Genomic DNA, 21,255 nt, shown 5'->3' on the forward strand with positions numbered 1-21,255 from the left:
ATATGAGGAATGCCTCAACTTGGGATTCCGAATAAATTCTAAATAAACCTGCACTTCTTTATCCTCCACGGACATTATACAGCATTTCTCGTCTATTGAAACGCTGCCGCTACAGCCGGGAGTGAACGTGCCTCCTCGTGATTGACAGTTCGTTAAGGTAATGAGCCAGCGTGGAGGATTCAATATATGATTTATTCACCAAATGCACTGAAATAAAAATTAGCATGTCATAGGTTGCAAAATAATTTGCTTTGGTATATCAAGAGCACCTACCGTGCATGAACTACACTATAGCAACTTGCAACAAACTAACTTGCCTCCGTATTACTCAGTGCCCATAGCTAGCTATATTGGCATAGTGTAGTGGTACAGGTGCCGGTCTGAATTGCACTTTACCAGAGCTGAATTCCTGGCTGGTGAGTGTTTCGTCTGTTCTCTGATGGTACTTTCTGAAGTGATTTGTATTTGTAGGTCTATGGCAACGTGCGTTAGTGGTTGAGAAAGACGCTTAGAACGCCTATAATGACTTTCTTTTTGCGAATAAAAGGCTGGGGCACACAATTTACCGGCCGCACAACGGCGAACCGTTTCTGTTGTGAAGCAGTTCGAAAGATAGGCCAGCGACGCGTTCAGGCACACAAGAATGAGCCACTTGTGTGAACATCAGGAACAGTTGACTGCTTACGTTATGGGCCCCTAGCTTTCCGAGCTCGGCGGGCCTATTTTAGTCACATGTACTGCGAGCCGTAGAATACTTTCGGCCCTAATATGGCGCGCCACGAAATTCTTTTCGACAATTCTGTCGAGACATGGACTGCGTGAGCCGCCTAAGCTAACCGTTTATAAGACGCACAATTTTAATTTGATTTCTGCAATGTTTTGCATCCGTATATCATCGGATGTTGGCTCAGTGTGCCGGTTAAAAGGGCCGGTTATGAGAGGCAAAATTCTACCACGCGTTTTTGTTTTTAAGCTGTGTTCTTGCAGGAGTTTGCTAAGAGTGTAGATGTGATATGTAATCATGTTTTCCATTTTTCACGTCCACTTAGGGCGGGAGCCTGTCGTGCTTTGCCCGATGCGATCGGTGATGTCGACCTTTCCCGACCCCTGTTTCCTCACAATACAACTTTTCGTAACATGAACCAAATTTGGCAATAGAAGGGCCAGCCTCAGAAGGCTCGACGTGCATATAATGTCAAACGTCAGGGATATGTATGGCCCAGGTGCGTTTGCGGCATTGGATAGCAAGGCCGAGTGTGCGGGTATTGGCTCACGATGCGTTCGAACTCAATCCCAGTGGTAGCACATCGTAAGGATGATCGCAGGGATTGTGCACTGCTGACGCCTGAACCATTTATGGGTGACTTGCTTCCTCGTGCTGGAACTCAGCTTTTCTGTCTAGCAGCCTGACTGATTGCACTGGCGTGATTACCTGCTGCAAGCCTAGTCAATGACTTGATTGCTTGGAAAGCCGGAATGCATCCGTAACAACGTGCCATAGGTCACTGGCTGTCAATTATCCCCAGAGAGAGACTGAATCCTTGCTCAACAGCACCCAGTTCAGGTGCATTGTTCGCGCTCCCGGAGGTATTATGCCGTGTTACACTGACTGCTACTTTTCCAGGTATTCTGCACGGTGCTCACAGTGCAATCGCTTGTGCGCTCAGTTTCCCGTTGCAGGCACCTCAGCTTTGAAAGTACGTTTTCTGTGGCACTAGTGCTTCAACACGCCGACATGAATTCGTAAGCTAATACGATCTCTGGGCAGAGTCCTCAGTTAAAGTAATCTCGCAAGAACGTCTTATCAACTTCAAAGGATCCATACTGGGGATTCCGAAAACAGATCTGTAACTCGGTTAACTAAATATTTGTTACTGCTCTAAGCTATACCGCGGGGAGCACATATATCCGGCCCAACCGCGTACAATTTCCAGCTCTTGATTTTCTGCCAGTCGTTCCGCATCACCTAGGGAAACGTGCAGTGGTACCATAATTTTTAGATTGAGCGCAAGAAAGTAATCTACTGGTTGTGCGACAATGAGAGTTTCGCCAGGAAATACCCCTAAAATGGCCACTACGAATGCCACCTAATAAGCCTTAAACACTACGATAGCTCGATGATACAACCATCGGTATTATTCTGCAAGACGCCCCATGATTGTATTGACCAATCACTCCCACAAATTTCAATTGAGCTTGAGGCGAGTGCCTTATCAATAAAATTTGCCAAACCTAATGTCGGAAAATGGTAAGCAACTGTACATCTCGCATGACAGCGCAAGCAAAATTAATATGCTTTCTTTGGACATATAATGGCTTTGGCACAATGTGCTCTTTAAGGCCTTTCTAAACAACATTGGCAACACGTAATCAGATTTTAGCGCTCACATTTGCACTGAGACATCTGACTGAACTATGCATGGTTGTTTTCAGGAAGAACGCAACAACCTTTGCAGTGAAGGTGAACGTTGTTTATATTCCCGACAAATTCAAAGGCGAAACATGGCGAGAATTTTCGGCACCGCAACCAGGAAGCTGCTGAATAATTATGAGAAAAATAAGATGATATTAAGGGCATAATACCTTGTCAATATTCTCTAAAATTTCTTGCGGTCATCATGGGAAAAAAAGAGCAATTGCTGACGACAGGCAAGAAAACGTGTAAGAACACGCGCCGGTTCACAATTCTTGTCTACCACAGGTGCCCACTCGATAATGCGCGTTGGACGACCTTGTTCAGGTACGCGGCCATCATGAACTGGCTTTAGGTGCACATTTTTCCTATATGGAAAACAGGATCTGAAGAGAACTGGATTGCACAAGTTGACCGGACTGCACGCGGAGATGAACTTGTAGCTAGACAAGGAGGATGATGGCTTCATTTTTAGATATCAGAAGAATTCTAGGTGCTGTTGAAGTGGTTAATGGCGAGGAAAAAATATGTAAAATTTTTCTTCATACTTGTTTAGTTGCATTGGTAAGCCGCGTTTCTAAACTCTCGGATAACACTTCAGGTAGGCTCATTGTTATTGAATGTGTACTTGAAAAAAACTGGAAACTGAAAACGAGAAATGTGGGGGTTCGTGTGATCGGCTGCTCGAGCAGCAGTAATCAGTGTGTGTGTGTGATCCCACACATTCGTAGACACCCCGTTGATGGCAGCACGTTATGGCTGCATTCATGCAACAGCAATATCCAAAGAATAAACGATGCTACGCACATTGTCCAACACAAACGCGCGTCATTTTGCCACGACTCCTGCCCCTACCTAAGCAATAAAAACAATGCTTTGAGAAATATTTTTGCGGTAGTTACTCATGTTAACCGAGGTGCAAGATATACTGGAGGCACGAGGGAGCCGTTATGCGACATCGGTAGAGCCGTTATGCGACATCGGCTATGCGACATCGGTAGTAGCCGATGCGACATCGGCACTGCACTGACATCCATACCAAGAAAACAATAGTGCTGTATTTGACAGTTGAGAGTGCGAAAGTAGGCTCTTAAGCTAAACTCATAGTTCTCGCCAGCTGGGCCGCTGCAAAATTTTAGTATTTCGAACGGACAGGTCACCAAGACGGGTTATGGAATTAATGGCTATGGAATTAAGCTTACGAAGCATGTCAACAGAGTACGTTCCCACGCTCGCAAGCACGTCTTGTGTGAGCCGGCAAAAACTATGGCCTATGAGGCACCTGTCAAACGAAGATAGTCCACGCTCGTCAAAGGAAGCCAGCTAGTGTGATAATTCTCCTGCCACAGCATGTCCGGTCTGTCATGTGAAAGTTAAACGCCGGCTCTCAAGGCTGCTCTGTTCATACAATGCACCACGCTCATGTCATCATCCAAGTTCTTCGTTCGTTAAGCTCAGTTTTGACGCGAAAAATAGCCCCACTCATCACATGATGCAATAGTGCGTACTTCTGTGAGCCCAATTTCAGCAGTGAAAAAAAAAGTGGGACGAATCAAATGAAACCGCAGTGCTCATCATATTTGCAGTGCCAATGAACGTGATTAAATGTGTTTGCAGGTAATTGACAATAACCTTCGTTTGTTTCAACAAATGGCCACATTAATGTGCAAAGTTCCCGTGCGTATTTGTGCGAGCAATAGTGGTTGTGACAACAACAAAAAGACGACGTAAATACGAGAGCAGTATGACCAATAACTTTTCCAGACGAAAACATAAAGCAATATTTTATGGTTTCATGGGCCCGAACAAAAGTATAATTATGGGGCATGCCTTAGAGCGTAGATCTGGAATATATCGTCCACATGGAATTTTTCACCGTGCATCCAGTGTATGCTACACGGGCATTGTGGCGTTTGGCCCACAGCGAAATATTCTCTGCCCTGTCCGCAATGTCATGAAGACGAGGGTGACACCGAAGATGGCAATTTCTTACTGCCATCCGAGCAAGCACTTGTCAAACTGTTCATGTCAAAGATGACGGCTACTGCTTCGCTCTAAAATATTTCGCAGCTTCTTGCTGCAGCAATACGCGTGTAGGATACGAAAGCCGTAGGTCTTTCGTTATGACCTTCGGCACGCGCGAGCGTCGCTTCGAGGTCTTAGGCCGATGCGTCACAAGACAGATGCAGCGGTTTCTTTTCGTCGTACAAACGTATTATCGAGTCATCACACAGAAGCGCTTTGCATTTTTAATGGCGTTTTCACGCTCTTGCGTGTTCACTCACCCAGACAATCCTTTCTGAGAAGCTTGTTGAGATGATCTAAGGTCATTGCTGTTTGTAAAAGAGACCTAGCGTAAAAACTCGCCTGTCCTAGGAAAGCCTTCAGTTCGTAGACGGCGGTGGGGTTGAAGCCCTCAACATCTCCTCCACTTAAAATTTCATGGCGTAAATACCGACTGCGTCGATTTCGTTACCTAAGTCGCAGGCACGGTGTTTCAAAACATGACATTTATTGGTGTTGACGCGTACTGGTTCACATGGAATTCTTCACCGTGCGCCCAATAGATTGTACGCGGGCGTTCTTTCATTTTGCCCACAACAAAATGCGCCAGCTGTGCCCGCAATGTCAATAAGATGACGGCGTCACCTGAAGGGGCAAATTCAAATTATATTTCTATAATAAATAAAAAAATACAATTCTATCCCTCACAACAATTGCTCTCGTAACCATGTTAATAAAAACGTCTGCGCAACTCTTCGGCACAATGTTTTTGTTAAGTATTTGGCGTTTACAACCACTAAGAAACTACTTGTCATGAATTACTATGAATATTTAACTGGTACCTCTAATGACTGCTGAAGTCCCCGGTCTAATTCGAATAATACAGTCATCGAAGGTGCATTCGTTGCGTTGCTTTGACAAGAACAGCGCTAAATTTTTGAAAAGCCGGCCTACAAGGGGGCGGGGGGGGGGGGAGTCGCTATAATTCTGTTCCCCATGTGTCGCCTACTCTCTACCAATAATGACGTTTTTGTGTTGTTTTTAAATAATGTTTTTGTGTTGGCGTTAAAGTGCAGACGAGTGTAGCACTTTGCTGCATATATTGACAGGGTACCGTACCGAGGCACACCAGAGCACATGACAGACTTAAGAGGCGATTTCTGGGAAGGAGTTGGATGTGTAAGTTGGATTGCGTCTTAAGGAATGGTTGAGTGCAGGGAACTGGATAGAAGTTCTAGGATTCCCGTTGTTGGCCGAACCACTCTCAAGCACATGTAAATGTGTTTGTTTTGAACCAGCATGAAAGGCATTCCCCGTAAGAAGCGCTGGAGAGATTGACCCTATAGAGAGCGCTGGAGGGCATAACCACTATTCTTCTTCGCTACAGATGCAACACTTCTCCTTTTCTTATTTCGCATCGCTAGCACGCGATCAGTGGTAACCATGCATTTCGGATATTCATAAGGTCCTAGTGGATCGCCGGATGGCCACTGGTCCCACTGCCTGTTTTGGGGAAGTCGGTTCCCTTACTCTCCCCTCGCCGGGCGGCATCAGGTTTTGAACGGCCGTGCCTGTGCCTAATATACCCACACGCGGTAGAATTTTGGGTACGATTTTGCATTCGGTATCCTGCGTCCTCAGTGTAGCCCGGTAGTTTCGTACGAGAGTACATTCCACGACTGCACTTTACAACTTATGTTATTTGCATCACAACACTTAAGTACCCCGCCTACGCATACCAGGAACGTCACATTTGATACTTTCTTCACAAACTTCCCTCGGCGCCAGCACGTTTTTTTCCGGTGCAGACATATACCTCTTCGCCTTGTGTAAACTCATGGCTGCTTCTCTTTCTGGCATCTACCGTGAGATAATTTTTGTCACTACAATTCTTCCATTCCTTCATGGTGTCTGGTTTTACCATGGCCTGTCTGGCTCGCATTTTTGTCTGAGAAACAGTTCGCATGGTGCTGATTTTGTGAATGAGGCGTCATCGTGTATTGAAACAAAACATTATCAATGCGGTGCTGTAACGGCCGCCTTTGAGCGGCTCGTTCTTCTTCGCGCTGGAAATTCCAGATTGCCTTCTTTGTTGTCTGCAGAAGCCTTTCTACTGCACCGTTTCAATGGGAGTGATATGAAGGCGTGAAAATTTCCATTACCCTAGTTTGCTCTAAGATGTCTTGAAATTCATTGAATCTAAATTGTTAACCACTGTCAGCCATCACAAAACTCCGTAGGACATACTCTGTAGAACTGCTTCTTACTACCTCCACTGTGGGCAAGGCTGATGTGCCCTCCGTTAATCTTAACGCGAGCCATTTTAGGTGCGCGTCTTCCATTAGCAGCTACGATATGCCTTCTACTCTCGAAAAATTGAAATGAACCCTTGCCCGAGTTTTCGCAGCTATAGGCCAAAATTGAACCAGTACTAATTGCGCAGAAGTGTGCACATTTCTCAGGAATCACATGTTCGTACCATGTTTTCTACATCTCTCTCGAGATTTGGCCATGAAACCCCTACTTAGGGCCGGCATTTTGATTTTCGGCATTCATGTGTGGCTCTCGTGCATTAACAGAACACTTGGCCTGAGAGTTTTTGGGATAACAACCCTACTGCTCCGCAACGTACACCCCTGCTCTGTCGACAATTCATAACAACGAATACCATAGGGGCTTTATTGATTTTGGGTTTCTTGCGTCCAGCCGCGGCACCTCATGTCTGTTACTGCGCTTAAAACCTCATCCCTGCTTTTCTCTTTAGCCACTTCCTTGGCTGCAAAGAAACCTCTAAAAGTGGTGAAAAAAAGTTTCTGGTTCGTCCTCTGCAGTTATTTTCATCAGCAGTCTTGGCAAAGCATCTGCATTGCCTACTTGTTGATCAATATTTTACTTGATGACCGACTGATAGGCGGCCAAGAAATTTTTCTATCGCTGTAGTTATACTTTCGATAGTACTTAAACTATCGCAACTTCATTGCACTGTCTGTTCCGATCAAATAGCGGGGTCAGCGGCTGATGACGAGTCACGATTTATAACTGCCATCCGAGCAAGGACTTATGATATTTTTATGTCAAATATACTGACTAAAGCTTGTTGCTCAACTTGTGCGTAGTTCCTTTCAGCAGCTGTGAGCCTGCAGGTCGCGAAAACGATAGGTCTTTCGTCATGACATTTGGTAAGTGCGAGCATCGCTCCGAGGCCTTATGCCGACGCGTCACATGATAGACGCAGCGGTTTCTTTCCCGCGTACAAAACTAGCACTGACTCCTCGCGCAGAAGCAGTCTACATTTCTTAAAGGTGTTTTCACTCTATTTTGTTCACTCCCGCATACAATCGTTTCTAAGCAACTTATAGAGTGGTTGTAAGGTTTTTGCAGTTTGCGAAAGGGAGCTACCGTAAAACTTCACCAGTCCTAGGAAAGCCTTCAGTTCGTAGGCGTCGGTAGGATTGGCACCCTCCTTGCGCCTTCGTCTTGAGATAAATGCCGACAGCGTCCAATGCTTTATCCAAGTAGCGGACGCGGTGTTTCGAAAAATAGAATTTTTTGGTGCTGACGCTCATCCCATGCTTCTGTAGTCTCAGGAGCACCTGTTCGGTACGTCTCAGGCACTCGTGCTGTCCTCCTATGAGAATATCATCTAGATAGCACACTGTGCCCTCCAAGCCAACCAATGGCCGATCCATTACCGACTGGAATATGGCTGGGGCGCTCGCATTACAAAAATGTAAACGCGGAAAGCGAGAAAGGCAAAGGTGTGTATTTAACGTTAGCTACTCTTGCGAATGGCTATCAGTTGGAAGTTGAAAATACACTTTTGATAAATCAAGCACCCTGAAAGAGGCCTCCGCTGCCACTGACACGAACACATCTTCCTGTAATGGCAACGGGTAGTGGGCTACCGTAATAAAGTTGTTTAGGACACATTGGTAGTCACCACAGACCCTGACGGTTTCTCCATCACTCTTCTAAAGAGCTACGCAATGGGCTGCCCATTAACATTCGCGTACCGGATACAAGACACTCGACGCTTCCAACTCCTGGAACCCATTTTTCAACCTTGTCGTTCATGGCGTACTGCACTGGCCTAGCTTTGCAGAATACTGGTTGTGCTCTCTCATTCAAAAGAATGTTTCGACAAAGTAATGCCGCTACTGTGCGCCGTTGTTCATTCGTAGCTACCAGGAGTGGCAGTCTCAAGGTGCTCTGATCAGCTGCAGTTGCAGTGACACTGCCGCTCAATGGAACGCTTCAGCCATAGTATGTCCGCAAGCGGAACTGCGCTAGCTGAGATGGCTGCTGTCTATAATATTTCACAAGTTCCTCTTCAGCAATAAGAGATATAGCTGAGCCTGGGTCTATTTCAAAAGCAATTGTTTGCCCGTTTCCATTCATATCAACTTTGTACAGCTGAATTCTTTCTCCTGGGGCGTAGAATTCTAAGCTAGACACAACCGCACCTCCAGTGAATGGGCTCGGCCTTGCATTGCACATGCTAGCTCAATGTTCCGTCCGAGAGCAACTATAGCACCCTGCCTCGGTGTGTCGACGGTCCTGATAGTGCTGGCGACCCTCCCTCCTCCCCAACGAAAGCAAGACGGCATCCTGTCCTTGTGAGCGGACACTTTTCTTGCGCCCACAGCCCCAAATTGCCGAGTGTTGCTCATCGGCTGCGTACTCGCCGTCCTGTCACCACCTTGCTACTTGACATCATCTTCTGGTTCTTGTGTCATGCTTGTTGCCGATAGCGTCTCCCTCGCGTCGCTTTGTGAGGAATCCATGGACGTGCTGGTTATAACGTAACAAATACTTGCTCTGATAGTTATAGCCACTAAATTATTAGCATTCTCTAGAATCATTCACTTTTCCGTCTTCAAAACAGAAACAATTATTCCTTTGCACAAGTCTGGAAGCAACATGTCACCAAAAAATTGTAGTTCCAAATCATTACAAGTACCCACTGCAGATTACAAGAATACATTATTTTTGCTAATCTTGCATATTTCCCTCAGCCTAATTCATTGTTTTCGTCCGAAGCAGAGGCGTCGGCGCCAGCAGGCGTTTGGTGTGTTGCGACACCATGGACCCGTGCACACGGTGGTTGGACCCTCCCGTGTGTAGCCTTGGATCACTTAGCTATGTCCGGAAAATAGGGTACCCGGGGGGTTGAGAAAATGCGCAGTGCTTGGTCTTTTACGGCCCCTCGGCGGAGGCTACACACCCCTTTGGCATCAACTTCACGTAGACGGAACCCGCGGACTGATCCAACGAGGAGAAATCCTTAGCGGCCTATTCCTATCCTCCTCGCCAATCTTCGTCTCCTGTCGCTTTCAATATTTTCTGTCGTCTCCTCTCGTGTGTAACTTCTGATCTAAACAGCTAGGCTTAACCCTGTGTGAGTAGCCAATCTAGGATATGTCATAATCGGATGTAGCGGTAACGTACAATTGGCTAACAGAGGACCTGTTTTTGGAGGTCCGGCAGTGTCCCCTATTAGGGCTTCATATCGGGTCGCGGGCGTTACTCTCGAAAAGAACAGCCACGCTTACGGGTACTCGCTGACCCCACTCCTTGATCGCACTCAAAAAAGGAGGCGCAAAGAAAAATTTTTCAAATTTATGGGTTATAAAACAGATTTCCCCCGTTATCATATATATTACTGTAAAAAACTGGAAAAACTGTAAGACGCATCTCCACCGGCCTTGCATCGAAATTTCTAGCAGATACTACAGGTACATTTTATAAAGCTACTAAATTGGGCGGCGGTGACCTCCTCTTGGAATTCCGCGACAAGGTACAGTACGAAAAGCTGCGTAATCTAGTCAAATATGGGGGCATTACATAGAATTTCGCCAACACCGCGCACTGAACACAACCTGTGGCGTCATATTCTAGACTACTTCTAGAGGCCTGCAGGGACAAGAACGTTATCGATTTCACACGAATCAAGTTGAGGCGTTATGGCAAAGAAATCCCGTGAAAGCACCATATTCTTACCTTCGCCTTATTCTTACCGTCTCCCTGCGTACGGAAACCCTCGACTACGTCTAGCCTTCTGTGTCGCGCACGGCTCGCCTGGTCGTTAAAGATCTTTTGTGCTTATGGTTGGATATGTTGGCTGTTCACCATACTGGCACAATGTAATTCGTGGCAGCAACTTTGTTTCCGAACAGCATCTATTGTTTTGACTACGTGCGTGCCTAAGTTGCGTTATCGCTGATGTGTGATGCCCCCATCAGTGTATTGTTTCCCTTCCTATTCCTCAGTGGTCATTTACGTGGGAACTGACACATGTTCTTTCTATTCTGCTCTCGTCTATCTCTCTGGGGACTCTTCTCCTTATTCTATCTCTCTGTTTTCACCCTCTAAAAGCTTCATTTTTTGCAACAACTTCCTCTTTCATTTTGCCACTCCCACAATTCAAAACTTTTGCAGATTGGGTTATTTTACGAGTAGGCTACTTTGTCCAGCCACTTTATTTTATGGTAAATATTTTCTCCGAAGGGTATTCAACTGCACCATCCCAAGACCGACTTGCCTTTCGGCAGTATTATTTCTGCTACCTCAGCTGCTCCCTCACTTTCATTAGTCTACAAACCATCAATGGATTTTGCGCTAGTAATAATCAGTCATCTTCATCAATAGATTTTCTACTCTCTGATCACCGGGGCACCCTGCTCTTGGAGATCCTCAGCCATTTTCAGACTGCTTTTGAACATCAACGACTTTTTTGAGCCGTCCATCTGCTATTATTCACCAAATGAACAGCAGCGCTCATTGAACTCTGGGCGACAAGCCTACATTGAGCCTCGTATGCAGAACGCCGTTTCATTGATGACCAGGAGAGTCATATACTTAACTATGGTGCGATACAGCCGTCATGCAGTTTTTGGCGCTCCCGATCTGTACTGGCGAAGTAAAAGACGGTTGCATCAGATTAAGTGTGGAGAAATGGCGCCCTATAGAAATGAAACAAAAAGGTACTTATGCCTGCCCCAAATCTACAACGGCCTAGACGGTCAGCAAGAAGTGGACTTTTTTTTCTTGGCTCTTCTATCGGAGTACTAACCAGTACATATGGACTTGCTAGCGTTGACTGCCTCAGGACTGAATTAATTGCTCCCGATGGGTTACACAAGTTTAACGTGATGCTTTGCGACATTTTCAATGAGCCTACCAGTTTCAAACGCCTCATGGACAGCCTAATTCGAGGCCTCAAATGAAACAACTGTCTTTGTTATCTAGATGAGGTCATCGACTTTTTCGGGACCTGGCATCTCATCTCCCCCGCTTCGCAAGTGTCCTCACTTGGCTTACACATGGTGGTCAGCAGATAAATTCAAAGAAGTGTCATTTTGATACACGCTGGCTTACTATCTTTGTCCGAGGCTAATACAAGTGCGGGGTTCTGCCCACCCCTGCTATGTTAAGCTTTGGGCCGTTGCCGAGTTTCCCAGGCCAACTACAATGAAATAACTTGTTGGTATTTTAAACGATTCATCCGCAACTTCGCGTCCATCATTGCTCCTTTGACAAAGCTCTTTGCCGACATGCTAGGCGTCTAGGCTTAGGCTCGACCTTGCAACGACGCATTCACAACTTTACGCCATCTCCTTACCTCCTCTCATGCTCAGTGCTGTCTTATGCTGCCCGATTCAACAGAAATCCTCATGGACGCTCATCGTGTTGATATTGAAGTTCACCGTGTTAATAGCACCTACACCAAAAAACAGACGCGGGCTATTGTTGCCCAAAAAGGCGTGGCTAGTCCACATTGTCACCTGGTCACCTAGCTCCACCTGTTCACCTAGCTCCACCTGGTCACCTAGCTCATTGGACACTATGACTCCAAGACTATGGCACTGATGTCATCCACAGGTCCTGCCGTAGACATGTAAGTGCCTACATCCTCTTCCGTTCTCCCCTTCCCCATGGGCCTGGCACTGCATCTGTCTCCAGCAACGAGTGTTTGCCCTTTCCATATGCTGACACGCTATTCGACCAGCGCCAGGATCCTTGGACATCCCCTCTCTCACAGTTGTCGCATAAGATATCGCCGTGTAACACCAACCCCACGCTTCGACGCAGTCCTCGTAACTTTGCTATCAACGATGAGCTTCTGTACCTCCGCAATTATTTATCTGACAGCCGTGAAGTATAGCGGCGATTCCTCGCCGTGTACACTCTGACACCTGTACCTAATTTGGCTCAGACCCGCAACGCGACTAGGCCAGAGTGCTGAAGACCAACGCATACCTCTGGCTTTGGCACTACTCGCGGGGATTGCACTACTTCGTCCGGCACTATGTGCGCTCTTACGCCGATTGCCAACCACCGCAAGAATCCACCCTACAGAAGCACTGGGCTGATCCACCCCTTGCTATATCCCATAAGGCTTTTTGACTGCATCGATATTGATAAGGATGGACCCCTTCTGAATAGTCCAAATGACATCCGCTGGGTCATTATCACTGTGTACCACTTCATGTGCTAAACTGAACCTTCAGGGATTCCGTCGGCCACCTCACAAGAAGTCGCCCTCTTCTCCCTCCATGACTTCGTCCTTCGGCCGTCAGCTGCTGAGCGATTGCGGGCATTTCTCCCCGAAGCCGCATAAGCCCTTATACGTGAATGCTACATTGTTCATCTGACTAGCAGCGCATATCAACAAACCGTCGAAATTAATGAGTGCTTTAATCGTATACAAAGCGACGTGCTCCCCGAGTATGTGTCCGCTGACCACATACCCCCCCCCCCCCCCAACTTGAGACCAGACGCTACTCTTCGCTACCTTCTGTTAGGAATGGCCTGCCAAGGTGGAAATGTGCAAGTTATTTCAGCCCGCTGCACGTGTTTCGATCCAGCCGTGGTGAGGGCGCCCTTCTAAGAACCAGCGAGGACAGCGCTAACCTACCGTGAACTTCCTTTGGAGAACTGAGGACTACGTCCGCTCTCGAATTTAGAGGCGCCGGCTGGTTTCGGGCGTGACCACCTGGCTACGGGGACGCAAGACAATGGACACCACGACGACTGTGCTGCAAAGGTCGTCTGCCCGCGGAGGGGGCACTGAAACCTGTGTGTGCGTGTGTGTGTTTCTGAAACGTCCCGCAGAGAAGCGGCTGGTTTATGATGACGTCGAATGTTTGGCCTCACCTAGGGATCTAGGGAACGCGAAGTGGGTATAACGAGCTCAAGTCGCCGGCTAGAGAGTGCTCGTCCTCGTGCTCTGTGCTCGTGTTCGTACTCGTCAGCTGTGCGCTCGTGTGCTGTATGCACGTCTTGCGTGCTCCATTTGGGAGACGCACTAGACTGTGTAAATGTATGCCATGTTCAAATGTAAATAACTGTAAATAAATCCAGTTCGCCTAAGTCCCGACGAAAGTCAAGGTCCTCCCTAAAGCTACGACTGCCAAACCCTACGTGTGGATGGCAGCGGTGAGATCAGCCTACGGCTCGTAGATCGGCCTACGACTCGGGAGAAAGCAACGGCAGCTCACGGACATTGGTACATGGTGACCGACCGGTGTCCTCATCAAGTTGGAGGCGACTTGGGATTGACCACCTCTTGCAACTGACTGGATACGGTTGAGAAGAACTGGTGACATGGGGCTACTTCAGTGGACAAGCGTTTGGTTTTGGCTGTAAAATTTACCAGGCTTCAATTTCGCTGTGTTTGTTGATTTGAATCGCTGGGGATCTTTAAGCTGTATTCTGATTTGCGGGGGTATCGCAGCAAGTATTGTGTGACACCGGAGCCAAAGCTTAAAGTAGCGGCCATGGTCCTAATGTGTTTGACGAGAGCTGACCTGTCGTGGTTGTGTGAGGAGGTCGAGGTAGACGTAGAGGAGGACTTGACGGAATCAGAAATTGGTAAAACCATTCTCGCAAGCAACAATAACTTGAAATTCATAGAACAAATTCGTAATCGAATTCTAAGTAAAAATCGGGAACAGGAATCAATTAGGCAGAACAGGAAGAATTTAGGCAGGAATAAGAAAAAGCTAAGCAGGAACTGAAAAGCATTTCCCAGTAGAAAGACCTAACAGAAGTAACGAGGCCGTACGTTGCCACATCGAACAAGGAGATTCAAGGTTTGAAGCAGGAAATTGAGCGAAGTCAACAGTGGCTTGAGAAATCTGTAGGCTGGACGCAGCGAAAGTGGGAGTAAGTCGATAGCAGATTTTAGTCGAAAGCCGAGAAAAGTAGTAGCACCTGCGAGATTAGCAGCATGTTCATAAGTGAACTCGAAGTGCTAGCAGTTACCGATGCCTTAGTGGCAGCAGAGGCCGTTAAAGGCCAGAGTGAGAGCGACGAGGTGCTGTGCCAACAGAGGACTGTAGAGACAGCTAGTCGAGCTGCGAACAAATTGGCACAGTTACCGCGCGTGTGCGTCGCATCTAAAGTTAACGAGGTTACTAGCGAAGTAGAGAGTACTGCTGACCCGACAGACGCGAGCACTCATGTCGAGTCAGATCTGCGTGCCGAAGTGCAATGCCAGCTGGACGATGCAGTTGAGGGCAGGTCTCAGGATTGCGCGCTGCGTAGCTCAAGAGAAAACAACTGCATTGTTGAGGGATCGGTCCAGCTCTCCGCCAGTCTAGGTAGCCGAGAGAGGGATGATTTAGTCAAGGGTCATTCAGACTGTGCGGGTAAGCGACCAATCCGGGCCGACGAGATGTGTACCGGCCAGCACGAGGCGCTAGAGGACGGCGTGAAATGGAGTTCATAGAGAAAAAAGAAGCGCCGTAAAAAGAAGCGCGATAAAGACCGAAAGGCGGTGACACTTGTAGCGCAGCCAAAGACGGCATGAGACCCAAAAGGGCAGGGCGCGAGGAGAAGAAAGGTGCGGTCGTCGTTGACGACGTGTACGCATCAAGCACGTTCGAGCCACCGGTCAAAAAGAGACCGAGAAGCATGTTCTGCACGGATGCGGACAAAGGGCACGGTGCAGTTATGTTCCTTGTCGGTCCGTCTTTCTTTTCGAAGTTCAGCGTGCAGTGCGAGGGAGCGCAATGTGGCAAGATGAGACCAGGTGGTAGAAAGTCATGACGCGGTCAGTCGAGATCGCGATGAAAGCGGGGCGCCAGGACACAAATTGGCAGGAGACTTGGAGGAGCTGATAGTGAGTGAGTCCTTTTGTTGTTCCGTGGTAGCCAGAATAGCTTTCGAACCGCGACCACCTCGGGTACGGCTCAAAAGTAAAAGTCAGCCGCAAATATTTGGAACGGGAGGCCAAGAGCCTCCGTAGAAGTGAAACGTGGTGTTTTTTTTTAGCATTTGAAAATTTCGCGATTTGAGGCTAGAATTTCTTTCAATATGTAAGGTATGAGCTTTCTTTGTTTTCGTTCGAGAAGCTCCGAGATTTGAAAAATGAAGTTTAGGCAAAACATTAGTTTCGGGATGGCTCATTAATGAGTAGATAGGCTTTTTTGTGTGAGTAACCTGAAGGACAAGGTTATCGTTAAAAGGCCTATCATAACGCGCGGATGTATTAGTTAACATTTTTATGTGTTTTTTTCTTTTCTAAGGTTAAGTGCGTAGATTTTCAGTGAGTGCATGATTTGCACTGAGAAGCGTTTTTAGCTCCTTTAGCGCGTGTCCTGTGCGGACGGAAGGAAGGAGAATGTTTACGACTGGGTCGCTCGTTTGTGTTGAGGGCAGCCGTATTCTGACTTCTCTAGTGGGCGTGCGTGGAACTAGTCGTTAGAAGACACATTTGTTGAAAGGTTCCTCTGTGTTGCGTAAGTTACGCAAGTTTAGTTGTTCGTTTAAGGAACATGTCCTGTGTGGATTAAAGGAACAAATGTGAGTAAGCGTGATGAAAATTTTGTGTGTGACGCAAGTACGCGTTCGGAATAGGGACCACAAAGCTAGCGCGATTGTGATTACGTACCTATGGAGTTGGCCAGACTGTCCAGTGGCAACAGTACGTGAGATAAGTATGCCACTGCGTTAGGATACGAACAGGCTGTTAGTGAAGTTAGGCTGCTTAAGATATGTTCGTGTATTTGTGGTTGAGAGCCTTCGGTTCAGTTCTGCGTAAACCTTTACTCTTGTGCAGAGCGACGGGCGGGTTTGGTCGAACTCAAGAGGAACGTGAACGCTCGCTTTGGCGGCACGAAATTTTGGGGCAAAATTTGGGGTTTTCCCAGTTGAGTGACTTGCATTGAAATTTCTATAGGAAGCCTGGTGGGTTAAAAGCTGATTCCGGGCGTTTACACGCTGAGTGGTATTGTGTTGACAGGATCGACTCTTCTGTGCCAGTTGTTGTGAGATGGTTGAAGGCATTCCAAGTGCGCAGGGATTGCAGAGAGCAAAGCCATCTTCTTGCTTACCAGCCATTCTCTTCCTGCCCAGCGGTTCTCAGTACTGGCCAGTCAAGATTTTCTGGCCCATGGAGGAACTGTTAGGAATGGCCTGCCAAGGTGGCAACGTGCAAGTTATTTCAGCCCGGTGCACGTGTTTCGATTCAGCCGCGGTGGGGCGCCCTTCAGAGAACTAGCGAGGACAGCGCTAACCAACCGTGAACTTCCTTTGGACAACTGCGGACTACGTCCCCTCGGGCATTTAGAGGCGCCGGCTGGGTTCGGGCGTGACCACCTGGCTACGGGCACGTAGGACAATGGACACCACGACGACTGTGCTGCAAAGGTCCTCTGCCCGCGGAGGGGGCACTGAAACCTGTCTGTACGTGTGTGTGTTTGTGAAATGTCCCGCGGAGAGGTAAAACGTCCCGCAGAGATGCGGCTGATTTACGATGACGTCGAACGTTTCGCCCCGCCTAGGGATCTAGGGAACACGAAGGGGATATAACAAGCTGTTGTCAGCCGCTAGAGAGTGCTCGTCGTCGTTCTCTGTGCTCGTCAATGTACTCGTGAGCTGTGTGCTCGTTTGCTGTATGCTTCATGTTGCGGGCTCCATTTGGGAGTCACGCTAGATTGTGTAAATGTATCTCTTGTCTAAGATGTAAATACTGAAAATAAACCCTGTTCACTTAGTTCCTCCCAATTTCACCCGATCGTCCTACAAGCCCGACTCCCAAACCTTACACTTCACGTGCAACAGCGCCACCCGGTCTAACTAAGGATTTTCCACGTTATTCCATTTTTACGGCCATGAGCCTAGCTTCATTATCAACACTTCTCTTCGATGTAGTTCTGATGCCATCTGTATCGATGACTCTACCTGAAATCGTCCAATCCTTTAACATGGCTTGCAGCCCGTATCCAGTCGTCGACCAAATCGTATGTCTCCTAAATACAGGAAGGGCTCGCGCTTTGCCGGAAAATCGACGAGCACATGAACGAGCTTGACAAGGTGGGCCATATCCTAAAACACATCGCGGACGACGCCTTCAGTTTGCTCTTCTATAAAGACGTTTCTACCGTCGACGGCATCGACAAATAATGCAACCGCTTCGAGGTAGCCAAAAGCCGCTGCGTCGTCCCACAGTTTTCCCGGTTCCGAAACACCCCTGCTACGTCCTCTTGTTCCGCTCTTACCGTCACACGACCATTTCAAGAGAACGTCACAACTATCGTTCGCTTTGAGATTGAAGTGGTGAGTCCGGCACCGCTTCATCCACGACCCCTTGAAGGTACCTTGACCAAGCGGCCCCCACTATTTCCGTTATTGAAGCAGTTGTGCGGCAAGAAATTGCAAACCTTGGCATCCCTAACGCCTGATCTGTCTCCCGACATGATTCGGCAACTATTCCCATGTCCACAACCTGTAATGACCATTTGCTCGCAGACCACGAAATCCCGCTGAAGGGGGAACCCCAGACGACAAACCGATCTGCTTCCGCTGCCACCACGTTGTTCATGTAGCCCGCCACTGCCACACCACCTGGATGCCGCCGTACTGCAGCTCCTTCCCTGCTCCTCGCCCATATGCCGACGCTGGCTGTTATTCACCTCGCCGTCTGTACCCTACTTCGCATGCCTCTGACAGCCGCTCCTCCGTGCGATCGCCATTGCCTCACCGCCGGCGCTCCCCGTCGCCCCAACCTCGCCGCTTTTCCTCCCTCGCCAAACCGACGGACGGAAAACTAGGCCATGCAGCTCTTGGGGGCAGTGCTGCATCACGTTCGTCCTGTCCAAATTCTTTGCTGACGCTCCTGACTAACACGAACCTAATTGAAGTAGGCGTAGATGGTGTTCCGTTGACGGCATTAATTGATACTGGAGACCAAGTGTCCATATTGAGCACTAACCTATGTCGTCGCCTCAAAAAAGTTCTTACGCCTGCCATCACTCTAGCTGTACGCGTCGCCAATGGCGCCACTGTGGCCGTCTGTGGTATGTGCACTGCTCGCATAGCAAATGTTGGCCGCCAAGTTCCAGTTATATTCACCGTGATGCCCAGTTGCCCTCATGTCCTAATCTTCGGGTTCATGGAGATATTCTATAATAATATTTCGAAGAGCTGCTTAACACTCACTGCGAAAAAATGGTTGTATTGTCTGCATAGTTGTGTACTCTGCACCATAGTTATTTTAATTATGCCATTTATATAAGTATTAGATAGGAGCAGGCCAAGTATGCTCCCTCGAGGGACACCTGAAGTAACTGTTTTTAACGGAGATAAACTGTCCTGAATGGAAACAGGTTGCATTCTAGGTTGGAAGTAGGCTGTTATAGGCGCCGGCGGTGTGCCTAAGGCTTCATGTAATTCGAATTATTCAGTAAGTGTTCAATGGTTTAGGCGGCCGAATGCCTTCGAGAAGTCAATCTATATGCTAGATTTCAGTCGTATTTCTTCGAATGATTTTAGAACTATTACTTTTGGTTAGACAAAGAGAAGTCCTCCTAACCTGCCTTTTCTGAAACCGAGTTTGGTAGCGTTAATCAAATTGCATTTGTTTGCAAACGCAATTACTCTAGAGTATATTATTTTTTCTGGACCTTTAGAGAGCACGGGCAGTATAGAGATTTGCCTGAAGTTAGCGATCTATATTTTTCCACCCTGATTACGGTAATAACTTTTGCTATTAGCGTTATCTCCGGAAAAGCACTTGTCGAGAGAGCAATATTATAGATATGCATGAGCTATGGCAGTATGATGTCAGGAACGTACTTTAGTGGCCTGATTAGATGTTCTCCACCGCTCCCGTTAAGCTGTCTTTAGGAAATTTGTACATGGTATGCATTTCCCTCTCGCTTGTGAGGTCCATGTATATGATCATCGAATTTCTGCAGATACCATTTATTGACTCTGGAGAATGAGCGCTAGAGACAAGATTTACAAAGTAATGAATAACTCCTTCGTCGAATACTGCTCCTTGTTTAACTTCATTGTTCAGCGATATTTGACAGACTTCTGCGTTTTTAGATACCGAGCATAGCAGCACATTATTTTCATCCACGTTATGTTCAATTTCTGTTTACCCCGGACATCAACGTAGTTGTTGAGATAGTTTTACTTCGTATTCCGTAATAAGGTATTAGTTTTGCTTCTACGTGTCCGGAATGTGTCCCAGTCAGCAGGGTTAGGCCTTTTCAGGAACCTATTGAAGAGCTCATATTTCCTTTTAATCATCTTAAGGCACTGTTCATTAAACCAAGGCCTGTGCGCTTTTTCAAACATTTTTATGCGTGATATAGAAAATTATTTCCAGCATGCATCAAGAAATAGGCTAAAAAATTCATCGTATACATCATCAGAGATGTGAGACATGCATAATGGAATCCCATAGTATATTTATAAAGTTATAATTAAACTTCATTAGTGTTTTTTTGCAATTATCTTGAACTTTCTTTGTCTAGGGAGATGTCGTAAGTTCCGGATTACGATCTTCGGGTTGCAATCCCATTATGCCTGTGATATAGTGACGGTAAACGTCGTGACGACATTCACCCTTTTTTTACCGTGTTACTCTCATTTCTTACGTGAAGCACTTTGGGCAATTCATGCTTTCGAACCAAAAACTTTCCGTCCTTTGTCCATACGAATTTCCAGTTGCAAGCCTTTTTTCGCTGATCGCTATACCGAGCAACTTGAGGGGAGTGCACAGATGATCGTTAACAAATACAGGCTTATTACAGATTATTATATATCCTCGTCGAGTCAGGCTTACACATTCTATGATTGCTAATTCAGCTAGTAAGCGAATGTTTAGAAGTTCACACGGCCGATAATACTACTATCCCTACTTCATACAGGTAGCTACTAATTTGCTATCGCAATCGGTGCTTAGCCTTTCGGGCGGAACTGCGCATTTTTAATTCAAGCAGTTTAAATCACAAGGAAGGCGCACGCAATGGCAGGCTAGAAGAGCATGCTGGGAGATGTTTCGTTCGGGAATCAATTCGTATGACAAGGAAATTGTGTAATGCGTTTAGAAGGCTATAAGAGGAGGAACTCCACCCGCTGCCTTTGATAAATAACCAAAGAAACTGGTTCGAACACCAAGCAGACGCTTGAAACACATTATCAGTATGTATCTAGCTCCGCACACATTACACAGACGTACAATAAGCCCAAAGAAATGGAACGCAAGACACTGGACCGCAAGTGCAGAGCAAACAACTGGTATAACCGTCCGTTCTACGTTACTGAGCTTCGATCAGCACGGAACGTCTACAAACGCTCGGCGCCTGGAGCAGGCAGGATCATGTATGGTATCACCAAGAACCTGAATATTCAAACAAAAATTACATTGCTCGGGCTTCTTAACAACATTTGGGTAGCCGTACACCTTCCACCAGCACGGAAAGATACCATCCTTGACCCAGTTTTGAAACTGGGTAAAGACCCATGTTTGATAAAAACAGGCTACCGGTGGATAGAGCTAACAAGCTGACTGTGTTAGATTTTCAGAAAAGTGTTAAATC

The 21,255-nt window shown here is 47.0% G+C and overlaps 1 protein-coding gene across 4 annotated transcripts in view; it reads left to right on the forward strand.

Moving 5' to 3' along the window:
- The first annotated feature begins 15,381 nt into the window (after positions 1-15,381).
- Positions 15,382-21,255, forward strand: part of LOC142564742 (uncharacterized) — a 77,436-nt gene continuing 71,562 nt past the window's right edge. Inside the window, exon 1 of one of the 4 annotated variants that reach the window (XM_075675883.1) lies at positions 15,382-15,546. The gene's annotated coding sequence lies outside the window, so the exon portion shown is untranslated. The remainder of the gene's footprint in view (positions 15,547-21,255) is intronic. The other 3 variants (XM_075675882.1, XM_075675887.1, XM_075675886.1) reach the window with 3 other exon arrangements.

This window comes from Dermacentor variabilis, chromosome 11 (assembly GCF_050947875.1).
Source record: "Dermacentor variabilis isolate Ectoservices chromosome 11, ASM5094787v1, whole genome shotgun sequence".
Taxonomy (NCBI): domain Eukaryota; kingdom Metazoa; phylum Arthropoda; class Arachnida; order Ixodida; family Ixodidae; genus Dermacentor; species Dermacentor variabilis.